Source organism: Dipodomys merriami, unplaced genomic scaffold, assembly GCF_024711535.1.
Source record: "Dipodomys merriami isolate MVZ:Mamm:240054 unplaced genomic scaffold, mDipMer1.0.p SCAF_18, whole genome shotgun sequence".
Lineage (NCBI taxonomy): Eukaryota > Metazoa > Chordata > Mammalia > Rodentia > Heteromyidae > Dipodomys > Dipodomys merriami.
The window spans coordinates 22,665,106-22,686,957 of NW_027203159.1; positions in this window are offsets into that span (position 1 = coordinate 22,665,106).

Sequence of the window (21,852 nt, forward strand, 5' to 3'; positions counted from 1 at the left end):
TTATTAGCAGTACTACCTCTTTATACCTATATAATATTTTAAGTATTTTTATTTTTAAGTTTTTCACATCTCCTTTATATTCCTCCCTTCTCTAATTTATTCACATTCTTCTCTGTATAGTTTGTTTTCAATTCTGCATAATATAATTAATTTTTACTTTTCTATTTTTTCTGGTCTCTTTTCTTTTCGCTTTCTTTCTTCTTTTTTTCTCTCTACTTTCATCCTGTCCAACCTATTTCCTGCTTTGAGATTAGCACTTAGCTAAGTTAACTCCCCCTGTGCCTTCCGACATCACTCTATTGCTATTTTTTAACCACATCTCTCCCTAACAATCATAATTTCTGGTTTTCCAAATTCTTCTTTGCGGTTCGTAGCCCATTAATATATAGTTGTTTGATGTTGAATAGATGCATCTGTTGAACTAGATTGTATCTTCAGACTATTGACTGTGCAAATTCAGACTTTGGTGGATGCTTGCCTAAAGATAGTGTTCAAGCACATATCTAGTGTTATCTTCATCCCAAATGGGCAGAGTAAGCCAGAAAAACACAAGAAAAATGGCAAGTCCGGGTATCTCAACTCCCACTCATGATAATCAGAGGACAGAACAGATAATGAATAATCCAGAGGAGACTTCCCAAATAGCTCTACAAATACTGCTGGCAAACATGATAAATGAAAAGACTGAAAACATACAAAGGACTCTGTGTGAGCGTGATAGGGAGAGAGAGGAGGCAAACAAAGGTCAATGCAGGAAATGATTGAAAATCTGCAAAGGACTCTGTATGAGCATGATAGGGAGAGAGAGGAGGCAATCCAAAGGTTTATGAAGGAATATCATGAGCATGAGAAAACTACTCAAAAACTGATAGAGGAATTGCGAGAGCAGCTTGAGAATACTCAAAGGGAAAGGCAGGAATGGCGTGAACAGGCTGAGAACACTCAAACAGAACTACAGGAATGGTATGAACAGCAGTGGGAGGAAGCTAAACAAAGAGTAATACAGGAATTGAGAGACCAGGTAGAGAATACACAAAGATCACGAAAGGCATTCACGGGATCCATTAACAAAGAGCTAAAGGAAATCAGGAAGACCACAAAGGGAATGCTGATTGGAACCCAACAGAAGGAATGGGAGTCCAAGGAAACCATATCCAATCAGCTAATTGATTTGAGAATAAACACTGAACACCAAATTAAGGAAGTAAAGACGTTCATACAAGATCTAACACAAAGCTTCAACAAAGAATTTGAAGCCATCAAAGCTGACCAATTAGAAGGAAAAGAATAAAAACAAAGTAGAAAGTCTTGACAGCAGATTAGACCATGCAGAAGATCGAATCTCAGGGATTGAAGACAGCCTAGATATTATAGAGAAAGAATATACAACCATAGAAGACAAGTCCAAGACATATGAGATATCTATCCAACACTTGGAAGACACCATCAGAAGGCCTAATCTAAAGATAATGTGGGTAGAGGAGCACCTAGAAACATAAGTTAATGGTCTAGGATATTTATTTAACAAGATCCTAGCAGGGAACTTCCCAAACATGCAAACATATACTCCTATTCATATACAGGAAGCTTTTAGAACTCCAAAAACCAGACCAGAATAGGACATCCCACCGTCACATTATAATCCACACAGGATCACTCAGACCAAGAAAAAGATCCTTAAAGCTGTCAAGGAGAAAAGATTAATCACCTATAAAGGGAAAACAATTAGAATCACCTCAGATTTATCAGCAGAGACAGTTAAAGCTAGAAGAGCCTATAATGATGTATGCCATGACCTAAAGGCAAACAACTATCAACCAAGAATACTGTACCCAGCTAAACTCTCCTTCATAACTTAAGGCCAAATAAAAACTTCAATAGCAAAGAAAAATTGAAACAATACATCTCCACCAAACCAGCCCTACAAAAGATTCTTAAAGATGACCTACACATAAAAATCAACAATACCAAAATAAAGGCCAAGAAACTACACCCAAACTGAGAATCCAAGAACCATAGGAAGAACCCAGTTTTTGTAGCCCCCAAGAAGGTGGATAACATGGCAGGAACTCCGAAACACCTCTCAGTCCTATCTCTTAACATTAACGGACTTAACTCTCCAATTAAGCGACATAGACTGTCTAGTTGGATTAAAAAACAAGATCCTTCTATCTGCTGCCTTCAGGAATCACATCTTTCCTGTAAAAACAAACACATTTTCAATATTAATGGCTGGAACGAAATTTATCAAGCAAACGGCCCACATAAACAGGCGGGATTTGCAATCCTAATGGTAGATAAAATAGACTTCAAAGTAAAATTTGTGAGAAGAGATAAAGAAGGTCGCTATATACTAATTAAGGGATCTCTCCTTCAGGAGGATATTACAATTCAAAATATCTATTCGCCAAACAAAATAGCACCCAAATTTATCCAAGAAACACTACTTTCCCTCAAATCCCACATAGATCCAAAGACATTATTTGTTGGGGATTTTAAGAAACCACTCTCCCCACTAGATAGATCAACTCGGCAAAAACTCAACAGGGAAACTGCAGATCTAAACAACTCCATAGATCATCTAGGTATAACAGACATCTACTGAATATTTCAACCAACAGCATCAGAATACACGTTTCTCTGAGCAGCACATGGAACATTTTCTAAAATAGGCCACATTTTAGGCCACAAAGCAACCTTGTCCAAATTCAGAAACATTAAAGTTATACCTTGCATTCTCTCTGACCACAAGGTTATAAAATTAGAACTCAACACCAAAAGCCACCAAAGAAAGTCTGGCAACACATGGAGGCTAAACAAAACACTGCTGAATCACGAGTGGGTCAAGGAAGAGATTAGAAAGGAAATTCAAATGTTCTTGCTAGTCAACAAATTGAGCACACAAATTACCAGATCCTCTGGGACACAGTAAATGCACTACTCAGAAGAAAGTTTATAGTTCTGAGTTCCTACATCAACAAATCGGAGAGATCTGAAACCACCAATTTAATGAGACAGCTGAACCTCCTTGAAAGGGAGCAGCAAGATAAACTGCAATCCAGTAGGCGGAAATAAATAATTAAAATTAAATCAGAATTACATGAATTAGAATCCAAAAAAAACTATAGAAAGCATCAACAAAACAAAGAGTTGGTTGTTCAAAATAATTAACAAAAATGACAGACCCTTAGCAAATCTTATCAGAAAAAGAAGAGAACACACCCAAATAAAAAAACTCAGAGATGAGAATGGAAAGATCACCATGGAACCAAACAAGATTCAGAACATTTTAAGGGAATACTTCTCAAAACTTTATGCTAATAAGTTTGAGAACTTTGATAGAAATGGACCTTTTCCTAGCAAATATTGACATGACAAAAGTAAACCAAGATGAGTTAAACCATCTTAACAGGCCCATATCAGCTTTGAAATAGATACAGCAATAAGAGACCTCCCAGTTAAGAATAGTCCAGGACCAGATGGTTTTACAGCGGAATTCTACAAGGCCTTCAAACAGAGCTCACACCAATACTCCTCCAACTCATCAATGAAATTGAAAGAGAAAGTTCACTACCAAACACATTCTATGAAGCCAACATAACCCTCATCCCAAAACCACGCAGGGATTCATCAAAAAAGAGAACTATACACCCATCTCTTTGATGAACATTGAGGCAAAACTTCTCAACAAAATTTTGGCTAATCGACTTCAACAATTCATCAAAAAAATCATACACCACGATCAAACAGGATTCATTTCAGGGATGCAAAGCTGGTTCAATATACGCAAATCAATTAATATTATTCATCACATAAACAGGAGCAAGGTTAAGAAGCACATGGTTATCTCAATAGATGCAGAAAAAGCATTCGACAAGATCCAACACCCTTTTACGATAAAAGTTTTGGAAAAATTAGGAATCCATGGAACATTCCTCAATAGAATAAAGGCTATATATGACAAACCTACAGCCAGCATTATACTTAATGGTGAAAAATTAAAGCCATTTCCTCTTGACTCAGGAACAAGACAAGGATGTCCAGAATCTCCACTTCTCTTCAATCTAGCATTAGAATGCCTACATACAGCAATAAGAAAATATACAAACATAAAGTGGATCCAAATAGGGAAAGAAGAAATAAAACTCTCCTTCTTGGTAGGAGACATTACCTTGTATTAAAGAATCATAGAATCCACTCCCAAATTACTCAAGCTGATTCAAAACTTTTGCAAAGTAGCAGGGTATAAAATTAACACCCCCAAATCAATGCGTTTTCTGTATGCCAACAATGAGAAAAGTGTGGCTGAAATTAGGAAAGCAACTCCATTTGTAATAGCCCTACAAAAAATAAAATACCTAGGAATTAACTTAACTAACGAAGTGAAGGACCACTATGATGAAAACTTTAAAATCTTGAATTTAGACAGCTGCAAAACCTCCCATGCTGCAGGATTAGATGGATTAACATCGTGAAAATGGCAATACTTCCCAAGGCTATCTAAATTCAATGCTATACCTATCAAAATTGCAATGTCATTCTTCAAGGAAATAGAAGAGGCAATCCAAAAATTCATATGGAACAATAAAAGACCCCGAATAGCAAAAACGCTCCTCAGTGGAAAGAACACTGCTGGAGGAATATCAATACCAAATTTCAAATTCTACTATAAAGCCATAATAATCACAACAGCTTAGTACTGGCATAAGAACACACCTCCGGTCCAATGGAATAGAATTGAAAACCGAGAACTGAACCTACAGACCTATAGCCATCTAATCTTCAATAAGGGAGCTAAGAAAATAGATTGAAAGAAAGACAGCCTCTTCAATAAATGGTGCTGGCAAAATTGGTTAACTACTTGTAGAAAACTAAAGCTAGATCCTTATATATCACACTGCACCAGAATCAACCCCAAATGGATCAAAGACCTCAGAGTCAAAGCAGAAACTCTGAAAACATTACTAGATGGAATAGGAGAAATCCTAGGACTCCTTGGCACAGGCCGAAATTTTCTGAATAGAGACCGGGAAACACAACAAATGAAATAACGGTTGGACAAATGGGATTGCACGAAGTTGCAGAGTTTCTGCATGGCAAAGGACATAGCTAGCAAGATGAATAGAAAGCCCACGGATTGTGAGAATATCTTCACTAGCCATACAACGGAGAAGAGTCTCATATCTAAAATATAATTGGAACTCAAAAAATTAAATCCCCCAACAACAAATCCTCAAAGAAACAACTGCCGAATAAATAATTGGGCTAAAGATTAAAGAGAAAATTCTCTGAAGAAGAAAGATGGATGGCCAATAGACACATGAAAAAATGATCAACCTCCCTAGCCATAAAAGAAATGCAAATCAAAACAACATTGAGATACCACCTCACAGAACTCTAACAACAACAGATGCTGGAGGGGATGTGGACATAAGGGAAACTTACTTCATTGTTGGTGGGAGTGTAAACTTGTTCAACCACTTTGGAAAGCAGTATGGAGGCTCCTCAAAAGACTTCACATAGAGCTCCCCTATGACCCAGCATTCCCATTTTTGGGCATTTACCAAATGTTTACAAACAAGACCACACTAAAGCTACCAGCACAACTATGTTTACCATTTACTATAACTAAGATATGGAACCTACTGAGATGACTCTCAGTAGATGAATGGATCAAGAAAATGTGGTATATATACACAATGGAATATTATGGCTCCATCAGAAAGAATGACACTGCCACATTTGTTAGGAAATGGACAGGCTTGGAAAAAATTATATTAAGTGAATTAAGCTAAGCCCAAAAAACTTAGGTCCCATGCTTTCCCTTATTTGCAATATCTAGTATATGTATGAGTCAAGCAGAAAAAGTCAGATAATGTGATGTTAAGAAAATGAACCCTTAGATATGTATTTAAATGTTTTTTCTTTCATGCATTTTTTCTAACGCATTTATAAGATTATTTCTTTGCTGCTTTGTATGTTTCTCCCCCACAGTATAATCCCTGCTTTCACTATATTGATATCGGTATAATTTGTGGAGGAGATGGGGAAAAAACAAGTCGTTTAAGGATACAAGTGGTCCCGTTCCAACAATGAGAAGTATAATTTGTCATGTCGAAATCGAACTTTACAACTTTGGTGTTGGGAGAGGATCAGGTGGGGTGGCGAGAGGAGGATGCGAAGAGATGTTCAGGGTAAACCAAGGAGGAGGCTGCAATGCTTGATAAGAAATGTACTCATTATCCTGCCCATGTAATTGTAACCCCTCTGTACAGTATGTTCAAAAAAATTTAAAAAATATAAATATTAAAAGAACATTCTAAACTGTTTTAGAATCTTGATTCGATAAATCGTTTCAAAATTATGTGGTTTAAAAATCTTTCTGTTTGAATAACAGAATTGAGTGGGAAATTTTTATGAGGGATCAATGTCATTAAACTTATATTTTTATTATGTTGAACAGCAATAATAAATGAAATACCAGGAAATGTAACTATTTTGTTGGGTCATTTCCATTTAGAAGTTTGGAAAAAGACTCCTCGGGTTTATTTTTCCATTCAACAACTTGGCCAAGTTAATTAATGGGCACTTTGTCATATCCAAAGTATCCCTGAGAGACCCGCTTTTGGCTTACATGCCCTTCAATCCCACATTTTGTTTGCTTGAATGTTCTGCAATTAGGCAAAATTATTCACTGGGTACCATAATCAAGATTCTTCACTCCCTGTCGCATCAGATAAAACCAGATTCCTTTCTATCTGACTTGAATATTATCTGCCAGTTATTTTCATTGCAGGAAAAAACAGCCCTATAACTTTTCTATTCTCCAGAGAGAAAGAATTCCAAGTGCCAAATTGGTGCCTTAATATTCCCAGATTCCTTTGTACATTTGTAAATATCTGCTGTCAGTAAATCATCATGGAAGACTCTTGATAGTACATAGCAACCACTGGTACGGATCTATCTATCTATCTATCTATCTATCTATCTATCTATCTATCTATCTATCTATCTATCCATATATGTACATATATATTCATATATATGTATATATATGTATATAATTTACCAATTTTAAACTAGGCAACAATGTTTCATGTGACTCCATGAATATTCAACTAATTTAACTTCACATTGAATATAATTAGCAGCTTAAATTACAGTTCTTTTAGGATGGAAGAATAACAATAGTCTAGATATTTGTGTTGAGATATCGTGTGAAAATATAGTGTCTAAAATAATACTTTCTTTTTTATTCAAATATTGTCTAAATCATTGATTTGCTTCTTTGTGATGAATTGTGTTAATGTGTGTATACTCAACCCTGTCTATGTTTGTGTCAATTTCTTTGTGGAATTCTCTCTTCTGAATGTTTCTGAAGTATTTGGTTTGACATGGTGCAATCTTGTTTCAACTTATGACTTCTTGGTTGTGAAAACAACATTTTTCTTACATTACTTAGGGAAGCATGGATGTTCCCATTATTGTAATATGATTAACCCAAATGTACATATGTGCAGTATGGCACCTTGCAATAAAATAAATCATGTTTTACCCTCATTCCTGGAGACGCTCCTCTCAATATCATTCATTTAGGATAACCACGAAGTTGTGTAACACTTACAGGGTTCACAAATATTGATGTTCCATTTCACTGAAGTTCTGAAGATACAATTTCAAAATGATTTTTAACAGTAGTCAGTCTTCAGGAACTTCTATAATTGCGCTGTTCAGTTGCTGCAATAGTCACGTGAACAGGTGATATTAGTATATTTATGAAAATAAAACTAATTCTCTATCTTTCTCTATCTTTCCTCATTATCACTACATGCTGTGATTCTTATTACTTTACCAACATTTACATGTTTCACACTTCTTGAATAGGAACAGCAATTCTCTGGTTAAACATAGGGGCAGTGTTATACATGATACATCTTCTATAATTATGTTGAAGATTTTTGTAACATAGCACTAGAAAAATTTTCGAATGTTGATATAATTCTTGAATGAATTCATCTTAGTCTTTTCATCAAATAATATAATTACCTTCATAGAGTGTTGTGTAGGAGTTTAGGAAATGAGCAAAGAAGTACAGAAGTCATGACAAAATCATGAATAAAGCCTTTCCAAAGTTACTAAAGTTCTATTTTATTTCTTTATTACAATCGGACATGAGTTTTGAATGTATGTTATTCCTTGTAGTACACTCATGTTTATCAATGTGATGTATTTCAAAGTTTTATAATATTTTGTGGAGGCTATTGTGTTCGCCATGACACAAAGTTGAAAAGATAAACCTAAATCATAGAACTTATGCAATGACAAGTGTTACAATGAAATAGTATAACTAATGACAACGGGGGAGTCTATGTAACAACAACACTCACAAGACAATATGTTGGATATGATCTGTAAAACATTAGGGCTTAATGGGTAATGGGAAAGAGAGACAAAATTGAAGAAGTGTGCTACAATTTCAGTAAGGATTGTACTCATTATTTGTGTAAGTATGTCCCCAATCTAGGTCCATATAACAATAAAATTTAAATAACAATTGTAAGGTAGACCTAAATGATAGGACTCAACTCACTTTGAAACATGATAATAACAATATCATTTAATAATTCTTCAAACTGCATTTTTGTAATTAGCTCCTTTTTTGATATACATGACGTAAAGAGCATAAAAGAATTTTAGGCTAATTAGACAAGTGCAATTTTTACAATTCTGGTATTTATAGCAATCTCTATGAGACAGTTATATCGAGATTACAGAATGTTTGTTTAGGTCGTTTGCATAGAAAATATATAAATTTGGTGTTGTTAACAGTGAATAGTACACTTCCATTTATATATTACTTTATTAGTACCAAGTACATCATTACACAATTTGACATTCTACAGATATTTCAAATGGATATATAGGCTCCACACAGAGGGATGCACACTGACAACGGTACAGAAACTTCCAACACAATTTTTAGACATGAATACACTACTGCCAATGTTTTGAGAGATACATTCTATTACAGGTGATCACTGAATAAATTGTTGAAAGAATTATGAAGACTTTAGATTGCAGTAATTACTCGTATTGACAATGGAGCTACAAACTGTGAGAGAACAAATGCCGAATCTTTTACTAATGTGATTTTTCAAAATCTTTATTGAATTTAGCAGTAAGATAACTATAATATGTAGTGAAGTTCATTAATTTTAGAAAAATATTCCACAGCCTGTTATAACTGTGGACAAGTTACACTTGCACCCACACACACCACCCAAAAATATTATAAAAAATAAAATTCCTGAGAAGTTTGCTTAGGAAGTATGAATTTTAATTTTAACTTTAATTCTCTTTAATATACTTCCTTCCATTTTCTTGTAACATAAATGAATTACTGCTTATATTAGAGTTGATAAATTATACCTTCTTTTAGATGGACATTTCACTACAAGAAAAGTGTTGTGTTATTATTATTTTTTGTTGTTGTTTTTACTTTGTGGCTTATGGTGCTTTCGTTGCAAATCTACAATGAAATCTTATTTCCTGACATTTGTTTTCTTATTTTAAATCAGATTGTATTTGATAAAAACTTTTCAGATGATTAAGTCATTCTGAAGTTAATATCATATTTGACATCAGTTTAATTATGTTTCACTTTTCTGCATAAATCAATCAAATTCGATCCTTGAGACAGAAATAAGATAATAATTCTTTAACTCAGTTTGTTTGTTAGCATTTAGCAAGAAATACAGATTAATGTCCCACATTTTATTGTCTGTGCCAACTTTACATCCTGCTCATATTTTCTGTATCCTTCACAGAACATTATTTTTTTTTGAGAACTTAAAAATAGCAAAAATCTCACAATGTAATTGTAGTCATATGTGATAAATCTACCTCTACCTCAGAGTAATAGGGCATTTGGATGCCATAATCAGTTCGTTTTTATTTTCTGTTGATACAATTTAACCTATTTTAAGTATTTTGTTCAAAATACGCTGAATAGAGAAATTACATTGAAGTCAGTAGTGAGTATATTTCTTGTTGAGCATTGTTACCCCGTCATTTGCAGTTTTTCTAGTATGCTTTCCCTCCTTCAACTTCACGATTCTTCCTCCAATGTTGATTTCCAACTGTATCTTCTGAATATCATGACTCCAATGCATCCTCCTGTGTTATTAATTCAGAAATGTGTTACACTCCTTCCCCTCCACAAATTGCAGAAATTGGTATACTAAATGGTACCAAATCAAATACAGTGACAACAGGAATAAAGTGTAGGAAGAAGAATATAAAGGAGAAATAAAAATATCATGTGCCATGTAAAACTCAAGAACAACAAATGGAAAACTCTTATCTTGAGTTTTTTAAATGCACCAACACTTTTTAAAAAGTTTTTTAAAAGTAAATTTAGTGTACAGATTGGGTTCAGTTACATGCATAAGGTAATGAGTACGTTTCAATGGAGCATTGTTACCTCTTCCATTGTTTTTCCCATACAACCTTTTCCTTCTCCCCAAATTGCCCCCTCTCAAGTTGTAAATTTTTTTCTACAAGTGTTTTGTACATCTCCTTTTTACAATGTGTGATCCTTTATCCTTGTTCCAGCAATGGTTTTCCCTTATCCTTCCCCAATTAGAAAAATGTATATAAAAGATACAGTCAAAAGACTCCACATAATGAGCCAGCAATCCCACATTTAACCAATCAATCCAAAAAGAACGCTATACTAAAGCTACAAGCACAACTATGTTTATTGCAGGATTATTTATCATACCTAAGATACGGAACTAACCCAGATGCTCCTCAGTAGTTGAATAGAATAAGAAATTGTGACACATGTATAGCTATCGCTATAGCTATACATACATACACAATGGAATTCTATTCCACCATGTGAAAGAATGACATTGACCCACTTGTTAGGAAATGGAAAGCCTTGGAAAAATTATATTCAGCATCACATCACCTTATATTGTAATGTGTTATCTCTATATCTATCTATTCCAATCCATATATTTTTGAGCTTTTATGTTCATCTGATATAATTAGCATATATTTATGGTAATAAATGATAAGTTTTGTATTCATAAATCTGAACAGAAAGATACAAACAGGATTTGAAAGCATACTATAAACGTCATACTAAGAAGACATTGAAGTTTTCTCGAGTAATACATTCAGTAGATAATGCTAACTCTTAGTGATATAAAATGATTACCTGCTCCATTAAAACTATCATATAATTTGGTTGAAAAATGAAAAATCACAGGTTTCGACATATTATCATATGTTTTGATATCATTTATCTCCTTTCAATTCGAGATGATAAAAATTGGAGATCTGAATATTTGTTCAAAACCAGTTAACTAAAGGGACACAAACATTGATTGATTATATTATGAAATACTGAATTCGACAGTGTAATAACTGGCATTAATTGAAATCTAACACTCTATATTCAAATTTTCATTTCAACTACACTTAGTTATGCTTAGTTTCAGGTGATAATCAACAGGGCCAATACTTGGATATTTTCTCTATCATAGTAATAAAAGCATGAAGAAAAGGTGGAAATTGCTTATTGAATATTAAGAGAATATGCCAACAAACAAGTCATGAACTATGAAGAACAAAGAGTCACAGAAAGCTCTGATTCTTTCCATGCCTTTCAGAGAGTGACAGGAAAAACTGAATATCCAATATAATTTTCCTTCAGATCAATGCAATGTTATTTTTTCAAAAATGTTTCTTCATGAGAATTTTAGAAAAATTCTTTTGTTCAATATTTTATTACTTGAGTCAAAGAAAAATAACAATCTTCTTGTGTACAATTAGGATGCATTCTATTAGTTGTGCATTGTGAAATTACTGATGTTTAATAAGCTACTCAAGATCATTTCAATTTTAACAATTTCACAGATGTGTTCAATCACTAATATTTCTATTCCACATAAAGTCTTTCATTGTTCATACAAACCTATGTTATGCTTATCTTTCTTTCTGGAAATATAATTTATTTTCAGACAGTAGTACACATGAATAAATTATACACTGAAAACATTCCTGATGCTAACGGGACTGCTGCTTCTTGAAGCAGTTTTTCTGAAGATCTCCCTTTTGAAAGAAAGTTGGAACAGTCCAGTTAGGGTATAGGTTAGGTTCAGTTAGGGATGTGAATTCAGAAGATAAACAGCAGAGATGGTTGTTTTGAAGCAGGTTTTTCTGTTGAAGTGCATAATTAGACTGCAGTATTTTACCTATTGAATAATATCAAATATTCTTTACAATATTTGAAGCAAATTTGAACATGAATAAAATTTTGGAATTTATTCAACACTAGTACATAAAATCCTGGAAAAGATTCCTCTCCTCTTCCTGTGCCTCCTCTCCGCCACTCTTCCTCCCCCTTTTCTTCCTCCTCTTCCTCCTACTCCTCTTTCTGTTCCTCTTCCTCTTCCTCCTCCTTTCCTCTTTTTTCCTCCTTCTTCCTATCCTTGCCTTTTCCCTTTTTCCCTTCCTCATTTTCTTTTTTCCTTCCCTCCTTCCTCTTTACATTCCTACCTCCTGCTGTCTTCCTCCAACCTTCCTCCCTTCCTTCATTTCTTCCTTCCTTCCTTCCTGTCTTGTCCTTCTTTCCTTCCTTGCTTCCTTTTGCCTTTTCTTGCTTTTTATACTTCCTCCTTTCTTCCTACTCTTATTCATATCTATTTCCTAGCATCCGTGCACACATCATTTCCTTGTTTTATTTTCCCTACCGCTTCCTGCCTCACACCAGCATGAACATTTTAACTTGAACTCATTGCCTGGGATTTGAATATGGAATGGGAATTGGAACTAATGGCTTAGGTCTTTAACCTAAAGGCTGATACTTGAACACTCCACCTGGGATTTGAACACATAACTTGGGCATGGAACTCTGGGCCTGAGCCTTGAACTCACATCGGGGCCTTTGTACTCAGGACCTTCACTTGTTTTCAGGGCATGGAATAGAATTCATGGCCTTTACCTAGAACTAGGGCTTAGGATCTGAGATCTGATTCTAGGCATTTAACTCACAGCAAGGCATTGAATTCAAGTGTGGGCCTTAAATTCACAGCCTGGGCCTTGCAATCATGTCCTGACACTGCAACTTGGGACCTGGGATTGTACTCCTGGCTGGGACTTGAACTGGTGTGCTTCCTTGAATTCAGGGACTAGGACTTGAACTCACAGCCTGTGCCTTTAATTCCAAGCTGAGTACTTGAACTAATTGCCTATGCCTTGAATATTGAGACAGGGCCTTGAACTCATTTCTAGGCCTTGAATTTGTGTCCTGGGCCCTGACCATGTGGCCAGGGAACTGTCACAGTCTGGGCCTCGAACAAGGGGCCTGGGCTTGAACACAGTTATGGAACTTGAATTTGGGGACCAGATCTTGAATTGGGTCCTGGACCTTGAATTTGGAGTCTGGACAATATTCCTGAGATTTTCTGTGCTCAGGGCTGGTACTCAACCACTCCAGATCTGACTGTATGGCTGTGGTTCTTCCACAGTGGGAAAAAGAGTTTTGAACCAATAAGCTACTTTTTCTCCAAGAAGAGAAATTCCACCCGGATTCTTGTTTCTTGCATTTTGTTTCTTTGTTTGTTTCCCTTTATATGTTAGTATTTCTATTGATCTGAAAGTGGAAGGGCTAGGCTAGAAGACAGGGCATGTGTAATGTGTGTGGGAGGATGTTGTCCTCACTTGTATGAGTAAAGTCAGATCTACTTCCCTATACAAAAATGGAAATGTTTACTGCCGGCCTGAAACCAGAAGACAACATCACACTTTTGTCTTACTATACATTGTGGGACTATAATTTTTTGGAAGAGAACTGTGTGAGCATTCAGTAGTTGAATATCAGTATTTAACCAAACATATTTGAACTCACATTATAGAATATCACCACTTCAAGTAGCATCCTGAGTAATTAAAAACTTAAGGCTTATTATGTTTTGACACTGTCATTTGGCAATTCTCATAAAGAGACCTGTCTATTGATTTTTGATCTCTATACCCTTTTCTGGACTCCAAACTATATGTTCAAACATGTAATATGTCTTGCTGTGAGAAATGCTATTAACACACTGAACAATTTCTCTGATTTTATTACTACACCAAAAATGGAAGAGAAAAAAAGAGTGTTATATACACATGAGCAATGAATAAAAAGAAAAAAAATATATCCATTTGGAGAGTTTGCAGAATACAGAAAATTACACCATGGCTCATGTCTTTTCACTAGCATAATTATCATAAAATTAATTATGTAAAAGAATAGTGGAACGATTTTAAATATGGTCACGTAATCCATGCCATTATTATCTCTTTCAGTTGACACAAGCATAAGTTAAACTGAAATTTCTGGGTTCAGGAACTGAAATTGTGCATTCTTTGCCCAATCACAAGGTCAAAGAGATATCTCATGGGTGACAACCTAAAAGGTGACAATTTTTGATTAAAATCTCAACTAGTGATGATGATTTTTTCCTCCTTACAAAAGCAATACTGCTTTAGATTAAAGACTACGTTTTATTTTAGGAGATATCAACCAAGATATACCATATTTTTCCACCTTCCAAACATAATTTCTGTAAGTTGTTTGTGTGGCATTTGGATGTTTCTAGATTAGGCAATAATGAACAGGTATTATCACTCAATCTCCATTTTTGTCCATGTCTGTTTTCCTCGTATGTTCTCAAAATGACAATTTTGTCATACGTACAACACGATCAGAATGGTTATGTTCCTATCAGTTTGGAAAACTACATTATCAAGCAAATTTACATATAAAAGTCACGAATATTCATGTTATAATTTTGAACACAAGCAGAAATTCATAATTCTTACTTTTGTGTTCAGAATCACTGCACATGTGTTTTAGAAATATTACTTCCATTTAAAACATAGTTCTCAGACGTTTTTTCAGTGTTACTGTTCCCAAAGTCTGTTTGTTGTTCTTTTAACAATTTCCATTAAGATTTCTTGTGCTGAGTGCTGTTGCCTGAAACCTGCAATCCTTGCTACTTAGGTGGCTGAGACTGTTGAGTGCTTGGTCAAATTCACCAAAGGAAGTAAAGTATTTTAGAACCTTGTCACCAGAACAGCAGAAGCATCACAGTGGTTCAAACTAGTAGAGTGCGGGCTGTGAACAAATAGACCATAGAGATATAGGAAGGGCCATGAGTTCAAGCATGATGACCTATCCAAAAGATTTTCTGGTATTCATCTGAAGATGCTAATTGCAAAAACTGCAATAATAAAAAATGATATTAACTGCCAACAGACATTACAAATCAGTAAATATTTGACAAATTGTGGTTCCAACAATTTGAGATAGGATTGTGAATTGATTCCTTGTGTTGTATGTTATCAAGGGAAGGTGTAAAAAATATGGGTAACACATTCTAGGCCTGGAAGTATATAAAAAGTAACTGCCACGATATTATTGTTTGGCTTACTATATTATAAAAATTCAGTCTTCTGTAATTCAGACTTCGCATGTTTTGCTGTATTTAAATATGCTTATTCCTTTGTAGCTTTGACAAAATCCTAGTGGTTAGCATTGTTTCAGAACACAGTTTTGCATCCACAGGTCTGATATCATTTTCATCATATATTCTAAGACACAGGTTTTACATACTTTCTTTTATACACTTCACGATGTAAAATATTTCCTAAGTAGAGGTTACTTTAATAAGATATTTATATTTGCAAACAATTACATCATTTCTTTCTAGATAAACGCCACTGTTGTTAAAATCTACTGCCTTCATTAAACCAATTTCAGTGGCTAAAATAGAATCCAGTTAATAACTTTTTGCTGGAAATATTTTTAGCACAAAGATAAATGCTTCTCTAGATAAAACAGACAATTGAAACAAGAGTGTTTTAATGTATCTTCTATATAGGTATAAACAGTAGTAATATACTTCTAGTAAGGTTGATGCAAAGAAGACACTAGAAGCACACTACCGAAGCCTAGCAAAATTCCAGTGAATTCTATGATGAAAATCCTACCACTCAGAAATGGAATCCTCCTTTTGGTCTTTGGGCCACGCGGCAGCATTTCATTTGACAAAGTTCGTGTGGTGATGAAGGACCAGAACTCCTGAACATGAAATGATTATGTCATTGTTACATTAAATATGCTCCCAAACAGAGGAGATATTGGAAGTGACTATTGAAAATGAAAAGTCTATTTTATGGAAGGGCTTCTTGTTTTCTTTGATGAGTCTAGTTAACTTTACCAAATATCTTAATGTGCAAACATTACTTTTTACTCTTTCCGAATGAACCGGGTTGTTCTTCCTTTTATTCTTATATCTAAACACTACTCATATCCTGAGCTTTCCCAAATATCAGCAGTTGTCTTGGGCAAGTTCTTTGTCATGTCGAGTTTTCTAGATTTAATTGAAGTGTCAGAAGACTATACTCTGAATCATTGTTTCAATCATGGAATGACAGCAAAAAATAATAAATTTCTATTCCAGTATTCCATCAACTCCCCAAATTTACATTGTAATCTTTGCTAGGAAGCTCTTTAGCCATATTTCCTATCACTGATTAATAGAAAACAGGTAAGTATTAAAGAATACTTTGGAAAATTGACATTACCCGGTCAGATGAACTTTCCTATGACAATATGTTTGCATTGGCTTCCAGAGAATTTCCAGGGACAATTTTGAACTGTGATCCACAAGCTATAAAAGTTCTATAAAATTTCAAAACAAAATGTATGTGGAAATAAATTTTATTTAAAAAGTTATTTGTAAATTTCATCTGTAAATTCATGTAAATTAGTCTGCTTCTCCTTCATATACACAATTAACAGCAAGGGATTAATTCCAGAAATAGTAATGACTTTTAAGGTCAAAATTTATATTGAGGAAATGCTGGGAAATCTTCATATCCAAAATAGGACTTCAAATAAATTAATAGTTGTTATACTCATGTACTATATCCTCAGATAACATTGCAGTTTTCTTCATGTCAACATAGGATATTTCGAAGTTATAAACTTAGGCAACACCATTTAATTATTCTATGATAACTCAAAGCTTTAAACCTCATACTGAGTATGATTTTCTGTTTAAATTATTATTCTTCTGGGAGGGAAGAATAACAATTTTCTAGAGATTTGTGTTGGCAGAACGTTTGAAAATATAGAGGTCAAATCAATCCGGTATTCTGTCCAAATACCATTTAAGTCAATATTTTGCTTCTTCATATGAACTTTGTAAATGTGAGTATGCTTAAGCCTTTTTATGTTCATGCCAATTTATTCGTGTAAGTCCTTTATGCATGTGTCTGAAATATTTGTTTTGACATGGTGCAATCTTGTTTCAACTTATACCTCCTCATTTGCAAAAACAAAACTTTTTTAGGGAATCATCGATGGTCCCATTATTTTAATGGTCTTAACCCAAACATAGGTAAATGCATATGGCACCTTGCAATAATATTTAAAATAAATTTTTTGTACCCGACTGTTGCCTACACTATTGCCTTCTTATCACCTAATTTGGATAACCACTAAGTGCTCCCCATCTTCCCGTTTTGCCAATATGGATGTTGCTATTCACTGGAGTTATCAAGATACAGATATGATAAAACCATTTTTTACAGGTGTCAGTCTTATATGAATGACCTGTAGAATTCACTATTCACACAGACATGTGATAGTCATCTATTAATGAAAATATATCTAATTATTTGACATCGTTCTGAAACTTTCCCTAATAACACTACATATTGTGATTGTAATTACTTTCCAAACATTTGCATTTTTCACAATTCCTGATGGAATCAAACTATTCTTGGATTGAACATATGGGCAACATTACGTATGACACTTCTTTTGTAATACTATTGAAGATTTTTTAATACATTACTTCAGTATTTTGCATATGTGGCTATAATTATTGAATTAATTCATATTAGTCTTCTCATCAACACAATACAAATCACATCACACTGTAATATGCAAGAATTTAGGAAAGGAGGAATGGAAACAGAGACTTTAATGAATTCATAAAAAATCATGAATTAATTACTTCCAAAGTTAGTAAATTTTATTGTATTTTTATTTCACACCCTGTCATAATTTTTGAATGTTTTTGAATATATCATTTAGAGTTTTTGAATACATATAATTTTAGGGTACAGAGTTTATGAATCAGATATATTTTCAAAAGTGTTATAAAAATTTGTATTGATGGTGCATTTGCCATAATATTAAATTAGAAAAATAGAGTGAAACTGTGACTCCTGTAATACCTGAGGAGGGGATTATAGAGAGCAATTATAGAGAGGGGAAAGAGAGCGACACACGAAGAAGGGGGCAACATATTTACCAAAAATTGTACACATTATCTTACTAATTTAATTATATATGCCCTCTCTATCTCATCATGACAATAATATTAAAATAAAAAAGTATAGGTAAACCTAAACCATAGAAATGGTGGAATGACTAGTGTTCCATTTTACATATTCAATTCATTTTGTAATGGATGAGCATTACAATATCTATTAATATTTCTTTGAATACTAATTTTGCAATTAGCAACTTCTTTGATATACAAGACATATAACAACAAAAGAATTTTAGTCTGATTAGCCAAGTGTTATGTTTAAAATTCTGATATCTCTATCAATACTATGAACATTCTTGTTAGGTATTTCCAGATTGCAGAACGTATGTTAAGGTATTTTGCTCAGAAAATAAGTAGCACTATTTTTTCATATTTCTTTGCAAAAACCAATACATTCCAAATGATGCACATGATTTTGGAGCATTTCTAATTTCCAAAACTGATTTTAATAAAGAGGTGATTACTAAAATCAGAAGTTTTTTTTTTCAACTGTTAAATCTGAACAATTCTTTGAAAGGGCATGCTTCTCATTTTCAGGGAACCAGAAAATGGTACTTGCTAATTTCTTCAAAGCAAAAACCAAGTTTCTTTTGTTTTTCTCACAATAAATTAATTCGTTGCCCAAAGAAATTTTAATGTAAGTGTAATAAAATTAGTGCAATATATGTATGCTGTGCTGTATGGTAAAAATCATCACAGTGTTGTCACTAAATTAGCTTTTACCAGTGATTAGTATGTTTCAATTTACATATTACTTTTTAATACAAAAATCATTACAATATTTGACATTCTTTACAATTTTCATATAGATATTTATGCTCTAAACACAAGAAAAAGAAAATTGAAACAGCACTTTCATAAAAATTTTAGACATGTATACACTACTGTCCAAAATTGTGATAGAATCATTGGCTAAGTGGTCATTGAATAAATTGTCAGAAGTTGTGTGAAGGGTTTACTTTCTAGTAGTTACTCGCCTTGAAGGACCTACATAAAAAGGGAACACGTGCTGAAAAATTTAAGAAAGTGATTGTTAAAAAGTCTATTGGAACTAGCAATAAAAAAATTATACTATGTTGTGACATAGTGAAATTCATCTATTTTATAAGATATTGCACAGCGTGTTTCAACTGTCTGTGGTTTTGTTGTGGTGTTTCTGTGGTCTGAAATTTGAAAGCCTCACACTTATTCGGCAAGTACTGTCCCTTACAAGGTGTATGCTCTGTCATGTCATCAGCCTATTTTTCACTGGTTATTTTTGAGATAGCTGTCACTCGATTCTTTCCCATTCTTTTGTTTGGTTTGGTAACTATTTTATTCTTTAAAAATGCTGTACAGAGGAGTTAGAGTTACATATTCAAGGTAATGAATACATTTCTTATAGAACAATGTTGAATCCTCCTTTGTTTACCCCATACCATACCTTCCCTCATACGTCCACAACTAAACCTCCCCCCCACTTCCAGCCCTCTGTTTACACCACAGTATTTTGTATATCTCATTGTTTCCATAAACCAAACTGTCCTTATTTGAATATTTTAATCCCTTTCCCTGCCCCAAATTAGAGAAGTGTATACAAGATGCAGGGCATCGGCATCAAATACAGTGAAAATAGGGGTTATACCATGAGGAAGGACAAAAAATGCCACAAACAATTTGCATAGTATATTAATACGTTAGAAACAATAGCAAGAAAGAAAAACATACGTGTGTCCCTATTTGGGATTCATTTAGCTTGACATCATCTTATATGGGAATAGCTCTCGGCATTTTCTGCTTGTCTAACGTAATTACTAGTTATTGCAAATAAGGGAAACCATGGGACTTGTGATTTGGGGACTGGCTTACTTCACTTACTATAATTGTTTCCAAGTCTTACCATTTCCGATCAAATGGGACAATGTAATTCATTCTGATGATGGCATACAATTCCATACTTTATATATACCACATTTTCTTGATCCAATAATCTACTGAGGACAACTGGGTTGGTTCCATATCTTAGCTATGGTAAATAATGCTGCAAGAAACAGTTGTGCTGATAGCCTCAATATTGCCGTATTTGTGATTGTTTGGGTAAATGGTCAAACGTGGGATTACTGGGTCATAGGAGAACTCTATGTGGAGTCTCCATACTGGTTTTAAAGTGTTTAAACAAGTTTAAACCCCCAACAACTATGAAGTAGGATTCCCTTTGAGCCACATTCGCTCCAGTATGTGTTGATATTGGATTTCCTGATTATATCCATCCTAAAGGGGAAGAGGTGGAATCTCTATATTTGGATTGGCATTTGTTTTATGGCTAGAGAGGTCACACATTTCTTTCTGTGTTTATTGGCCATTCTTATTTCCTCTTCAGTAATATTCCTCTTTAAGTGTTTAGCACACTTGCTTATCTGGCAGTCTTTTCTTTGAGGATTTGTTGTTGGGGGATTTACTTGTTTTAGTTCCAAGCATGTTCTAGATATGACCCCATTTTTGGTTGTATGACGATTGAAGATCTTCTCCCAATCCCTGGGCTTTCTATAGATCACGCAGAAGCTCTGCAGCTTCAGGAATTCCCATTTCTCCAAACTTTCTTTGATTTGCTGATTTTGGGTCTCTAATAAGAAAATTTCACAAAGCTACAGCCAGCATTATACTTAATGGTGAAAAAGTAAAGCCATTTCCTTTTAACTCAGGAACAAGACAAGGATGTCTACTTTCTCCACTTCTCTTCAATCTAGTATTAGAATACCTAGCTAAAGCAATAAGACAATATACAAACATAAAGGGGATCCAAATAGGGAAATAAGAAATGAAACTCTCCTTCTTTGCAGGTGACATGATCTTGTACTTAAAGAATCCCATAGACACCACTCGCAAATTACTCAAGCTGATTCAAAATATTGGCAAAGTGAAGGTATAAAATTAACCACCCAAAATCAATGGCTTTTCTGTATGCCAACAATGAGAAAAGTGTGGCTGAAATAAGGAAAGCAACTCCATTTGTAATAGCCCAACAAAAAATAAAATACCTACAAATTAATGTAACCAAAGAAGTGAAAGACCTCTATGATGAAAACTTGAAAAACTTGAAAAAGGATATCAAAACCGAACTTAGATAAGGCAAAACCTCCCATGCTCCTGGATTGGAAAGATTCACATCGGAAAATGGAAATACTTCTCAAGGCTATCTACAAATTAATTGGAATACCTATCAAAATTGCAATGTCATTCTTCAAGGAAATAGAAGAGGCAATCCAAAAATTCATATGGAACAATGAAAGACCCCAAATAGCAAAATCGCTCCTCAACGGAAAGAACACTGCTGGAGGAATATCAATTCCAAATTTCAAACTCTACTATAAAGCCATAGTAATCAAAAGAGCTAGGTACTGGCACAAGAACCAACCGCAGGACCAATGGAATAGAATTGAAAACCGAGAAATGAACCTACAGACCT